The 6,338-nt window shown below is 45.3% G+C and overlaps 1 long non-coding RNA gene across 1 annotated transcript; it reads right to left on the bottom strand.

Annotated features, from left to right (window-relative positions):
- Window positions 1-471: 471 nt before the first annotated feature.
- LOC123083100 (uncharacterized) lies at window positions 472-1,083 on the bottom strand. The gene is made up of 2 exons (XR_006439206.1): window positions 995-1,083; window positions 472-916 (listed from the first exon to the last, which is right to left on the bottom strand). It is a non-coding gene; the product is annotated as an uncharacterized lncRNA (long non-coding RNA).
- Window positions 1,084-6,338: the final 5,255 nt, after the last annotated feature.

The raw sequence follows: 6,338 nt of genomic DNA, 5'->3' as shown, positions 1-6,338 counted from the left end.
CAAGGAATTCAATGTAAAACTTAAGGAGAGCGACTAGGTAGCAGCAGCAGCGGCGGCAGCGGCAGCGGGGAGAGGCGCAGTAAGGGCGGGCGCAGCGCAGCTAGTAACGCCGGAATTAAATTGCTCGCCCCTCCCGCCGGCCAGCGCTGGCGCTCCTGCCGGTCGACCACCGATCCATCCATCGCCGCACGCAGCAGCAGCAGCGGCAATGCATCCATCCATCCCCCTCTGTTTAAAGCTCTCAGCTATCCGCCTGGAGGAGCGCTAGGGGTAGGTGACGGGGACGTACGGTGAGTGTGGGAGTGGTATGCCGCTGCGTTTGCATTTGTGACTCGCAGCCGGAATTCAAGAAGCGTAGCCGTGGTGGTACAGACCTTGGTGAACGTATTAACAACGCGTGGAAGACTATCCGATTTTATTATATCATATCATGGGCTTGAAAATTGGATCTGAATTGGCTAAAATGCACAATATTCGTAGATATTGTTCACTTTTCATTCATTTTTTGGAACAACGAGCCTCCTCGTCGATTTCCACAGAAGAAACCGCCGCAAAGTCATACTGTACATAAATTCGAGAAAAGTTAAATGGAAAAGAAAAGCACGACCAAGCAATGCCAGCAGCAGAGCTCTTCACAGCACAACAAGTTTTACATAAAACTACGGCGGACAACGTAGGTGTCGATGGCGGTGGCTGGGCTCGACGGAAGGGGGTCACTCGCCGGAGTTGCTCCTGTGAACGGATGCTCTTGGGTTTCGTCGACGGCATTGGGATGAACGGATGGGTCAAGTCGACACGGCACAGCACGGCGGATGTGTCAGACAAAATTTGATGGCTCAAGCGTGTCATGCCTGGCCACAGTCGACGCGGTGGTGGTGATGCTCGGGTGACGATGAGTTTGTGCTCCCGGCGTGTCCTGGACAGGCACAAGGTGTCAAAAATGTGTGGAAGCTCACGTAAGTGAAGTGAGAAAAGAACGGGGTCTCAGGCTCACTGCACTCGCCGGAGTTGCTTCCAGAGGCGGGGGCCCTCGGATGATTTCAAGCAGCTTGGCGGCGAATGTGGTGCGCAAGATGGGGGGAGACGGTGAGGGGTTGAGGGGAATTTATATGTAGGCTCGGGCTAGCCATTTACGGCGCTGGGCGTGTGCATCGTGGCCATTGTCATAGGCGCTGGCGGTTTCGGCCTCGCTCTTTCCTGCGAGAGGAGCTGACGGGTGGGGTCCGCTTGTCAATGAGAGAGAGAGAGAGTGTGTGTGTGTGGGGGGGGGTGAGGTGGTCATTGGATCTCGAGCGGGCGTTCGGGATTAGATCATGGGTGTACCGTTTTGTTTTTTTATAAACGCTCGTGTGTGCAGCTGGTTGAGGCTGGCATGCTGGGCCGGTCTGTTGAGATGCGTAGGCTTTTTTCTTATACTATTTATTTTTCTCTTTTCCATTTTTGTTTTTAAACCCGGGGTTCAAACTGAATTTGCATTGGCCCAAATTCATTCCATTTTAAATCCTTTGAACACAACAAGTTTCAAATAAATACTAGGGCTTATATAGATCTTAGGGGGAATTATTTCCAGCCCATATATATATTTAAAAAATTCATTTTCATGCATAGGTTTTTACATGGCTATTAAATAAATCCCAAATTGAATTAAGGGTTTATAAAATGGTGAACTAAATTCCAAAACAGTCAAGATGCACTGAAATCATGTTATGCATATGCTTTTATGTGCACGTCCTAAATTTGAAAAACTTGGGATGTGACAATGTGACATAAGATCGCTCATAATGTTGATCGTGTGGGAGATTTCAAAAGAGCACAACACTAGGATCTCCTGGAATAAATCTTGGATGAAAACCCTAGGATCACTCATGATGTTGAACAAAGGACGCAACATGTTGACATTATGTGAGATTTTCTTTTGAATCACTCAAAATTAAAAGAAATTTAATATTGAATTTTAATAAATGAATTCTAACACATGGCAAGAAAAACTCCACTGCTAGAGTTTGACCTCGTGAAAGAACTTATGGACTTTAGAATGAAAACAACATGCAAATCCTAAAACTTACCCGGGTGTAATAAAACATTATAAAAACTAAGATGGATGAAAGTGTTTTTGCCTTGGTTGGGACGAGGAGGAGGAGCAGACACTGGAGTGTGATATGAAGGGTGCGTTTTGCATCATATTTGGCTCCCAGGAGTACCGCACACGGGTACCCTCAAGATATACGACCCTTGTCGACAAGCATCTTTGAGCTAAGATCGCGGGCAAGGGAGGGTTGGGAGGCAACTATTACAAAGGGGGGAGGGGTTAACCATTTGACCATGTCCCAATATATCACCTGGGCCCTAATATTTCATCTTGAGCTTTTCTTGGTGGTTTATTCCATTTGGTGATGACCCACAAGTATAGGGGATTTATCGTAGTCCTTGAAGGAAATATGCCCTAGACGCAATAATAAAGTTATTATTTATTTCCTTATATCATGATAAATGTTTATTATTCATGCTAGAATTGTATTAACCGGAAACATAATACATGTGTGAATACATAGACAAACAGTATGTCACTAGTATGCCTCTACTTGACTAGCTCATTGATTGGAGATGGTTAAGTTTCCTAACCATAGACAAAGAGTTGTCATTTGATTAATGGGGTCACATCATTAGGAGAATGATGTGATTGACTTGACCCATTCTGTTAGCTTAGCACACGATCGTTTAGTATGTTGCTATTGCTTTCTTCATGACTTACACATGTTCCTATGACTATGAGATTATGCAACTCCCGTTTACCGGAGGAACACTTTGTGTGCTACCAAACGTCACAACGTAACTTGGTGATTATAAAGGTGCTCTACAGGTGTCTCCGAAGGTACTTGTTGAGTTGGCGTATTTCGAGATTAGGATTTGTCACTCCGATTGTCGGAGAGGTATCTCTGGGCCCTCTCGGTAATACACATCACTTAAGCCTTGCAAACATTGCAACTAATGAGTTAGTTGCGGGATGATGTATTACGGAACGAGTAAAGAGACTTGCCGGTAACGAGATTGAAACTAGGTATTGAGATACCGACGATCGAATCTCGGGCAAGTAACATACCTATGACAAAAGGAACAACGTATGTTGTTATGCGGTCTGACCGATAAAGATCTTTGTAGAATATGTGGGAACCAATATGAGCATCCAAGTTCCGCTATTGGTTATTGACCGGAGACATGACTCGGTCATGTCTACATAGTTCTCGAACCCGTAGGGTCCGCATGCTTAACGTTTCGATGACAGTTATATTATGAGTTTATATGTTTTGATGTACCGAAGGTTGTTCAGAGTCCCGGATGTGATCACAGACATGACGAGGAGTCTCGAAATGGTCGAGACATAAAGATTGATATATTGGAATCCAGTGTTTGTGTTGGGGAACGTAGTAATTTCAAAAAAAATCCTACGCACACGCAAGATCATGGTGATGCATAGCAACGAGAGGGGAGAGTGTTGTCTACGTACCCTCGTAGACCGGCAATGGAAGTGTTGACACAACATATAGGAACTAGTCGTACGTCTTCCCGATCTGACCAATCCAAGTACCGAACGTACGACACCTCCGAGTTCTGCACACGTTCAACTCGGTGACGTCCTACGAGCTCCGATCCAGCAAAACATTGAGGGAGAGTTTCGTCAGCACGACGGCGTGATGACGGTGATGATGTTCTACCGACGCAGGGCTTCGCCTAAGCACCGCTACGATATGACCGAGGTGGAATATGGTGGAAGGGGGCACTGCACACGGCTAAGGAACGAACACGAAGATCAACTTCTGTGTCATGGGGTGCCCCCTTGCCCCCGTATATAAAGGAGGGAGAGGGGGAGGTGCGGCCGGCCCTAGGGGTGCGCCTGGAGGAGTCCTACTCCCACCGGGAGTAGGACTCCCCCCTCTTGCCTTGTTGGAAAAGGAAGGGGGAAGGAAGAAAGAGGAAAGGGGGGCGCCCCCCCCCCTTCCTTGTCCTATTCGGACTAGGGGGGAGGGGGCGCGCGGCCTGCCCTGGCCGGCCCTCCTCTTCTCCCTTATGGCCCATGTAGGCCCAATAACCCTCGGGGGGGGGGGGGGTCCGGTAACCCCCCGGTACTCCGGTAAAATCCCGATTTCACCCATAACGTTTCCGATATCCAAATATAGGCTTCCAATATATCAATCTTTATGTCTCGACCATTTCGAGACTCCTCGTCATGCCCGTGATCACATCCAGAACTCCAAACAACCTTCGGTACATCAAAACACAAAAATCCTAATTACGATCGTCACCGAACTTTAAGCGTGCGGACCCTACGGGTTCGAGAACTATGTAGACATGACCGAGACACGTCTTCGGTTAATAACCAATAGCGGAACTTGGATGCTCATATTGGCTCCTACATATTCTACGAAGATCTTTATCGGTCAGACCACATAACAACATACGTTGTTCCCTTTGTCATCGGTATGTTACTTGCCCGAGATTCGATCGTCGGTATCTCAATACCTAGTTTCAATCTCGTTACCGGCAAGTCTCTTTACTCGTTCCGTAATACATCATCCTGCAACTAACTCATTAGTTGCAATGCTTGCAAGGCTTAAGTGATGTGTATTACTGAGAGGGCCCAGAGATACCTCTCCGACAATCGGAGTGACAAATCCTAATCTCAAAATACACCAACTCAACAAGTACCTTCGGAGACACCTGTAGAGCATCTTTATAATCACCCAGTTACGTTGTGACGTTTGGTAGCACACAAAGTGTTCCTCCGGTAAACAGGAGTTGCATAATCTCATAGTCATAGGAACATGTATAAGTCATGAAGAAAGCAATAGCAACATACTAAACGATCATGTGCTAAGCTAACGAAATGGGTCAAGTCAATCACATCATTCTTCTAATGATGTGATCCCGTTAATACAATTGACAACTCTTTGTCTATGGTTAGAAAACTTAACCATCTCTGATCAAGGAGCTAGTCAAGTAGAGGCATACCAGTGACACTCTGTTTGTCTATGTATTCACACATGTATTATGTTTTCCGGTTAATACAATTCTAGCATGAATAATAAACATTTATCATGATATAAGGAAATAAATAATAACTTTATTATTGCCTCTAGGGCATATTTCCTTCAGTCTCCCACTTGCACTTGAGTCAATAATCTAGATTACACAGTAATGATTCTAACACCCATGGAGCCTTGGTGCTGATCATGTTTTGCTCGTGGAAGAGGTTTAGTCAGTGGGTCTGCAACATTCAGATCCGTATGTATCTTGCAAATTTCTATGTCTCCCACTTGGACTAAATCCCGAATGGAATTGAAGCGTCTCTTGATGTGCTTGGTTCTCTTGTGAAATCTGGATTCCTTCGCCAAGGCAATTGCACCAGTATTGTCACAAAAGATTTTCATTGGACCCGATGCACTAGGTATGACACCTAGATTGGATATGAACTCCTTCATCCAGACTCCTTCATTTGCTGCTTCCGAAGCAGCTATGTACTCCGCTTCACATGTAGGTCCCGCCACGACGCTCTGTTTAGAACTGCACCAACTGACAGCTCCACCGTTCAGTATAAACACGTATCCGGTTTGCGATTTAGAATCGTCCGGATCAGTGTCAAAGCTTGCATCAACGTAATCATTTACGATGAGCTCTTTGTCACCTCCATATACGAGAAACATATCCTTAGTCCTTTTCAGGTATTTCAGGATGTTCTTGACCGCTGTCCAGTGATCCACTCCTGGATTACTTTGGTACCTCCCTGCTAGACTTATAGCAAGGCACACATCAGGTCTGGTACACATCATTGCATACATGATAGAGCCTATGGCTGAAGCATAGGGAACATCTTTCATTTTCTCTCTATCTTCTGCGGTGGTCGGACATTGAGTCTTACTCAACTTCACACCTTGTAACACAGGCAAGAACCCTTTCTTTGCTTGATCCATTTTGAACTTCTTCAAAACTTTGTCAAGGTATGTGCTTTGTGAAAGTCCAATTAAGCGTCTTGATCTATCTCTATAGATCTTAATGCCCAATATGTAAGAAGCTTCACCGAGGTCTTGCATTGAAAAACTCTTATTCAAGTATCCCTTTATGCTATCCAGAAATTCTATATCATTTCCAATCAATAATATGGCATCCACATATAATATCAGAAATGCTACAGAGCTCCCACTCACTTCCTTGTAAATACAGACTTCTCCAAAAGTCTGTACAAAACCAAATGCTTTGATCACACTATCAAAGCGTTTATTCCAACTCCGAGAGGCTTGCACCAGTCCATAAATGGATCGCTGGAGCTTGCACACTTTGTTAGC

The sequence above is a fragment of the Triticum aestivum genome, chromosome 4A (genome assembly GCF_018294505.1).
Source record: "Triticum aestivum cultivar Chinese Spring chromosome 4A, IWGSC CS RefSeq v2.1, whole genome shotgun sequence".
Lineage (NCBI taxonomy): Eukaryota > Viridiplantae > Streptophyta > Magnoliopsida > Poales > Poaceae > Triticum > Triticum aestivum.
This window is presented reverse-complemented; position numbering and strand designations above follow the sequence as displayed.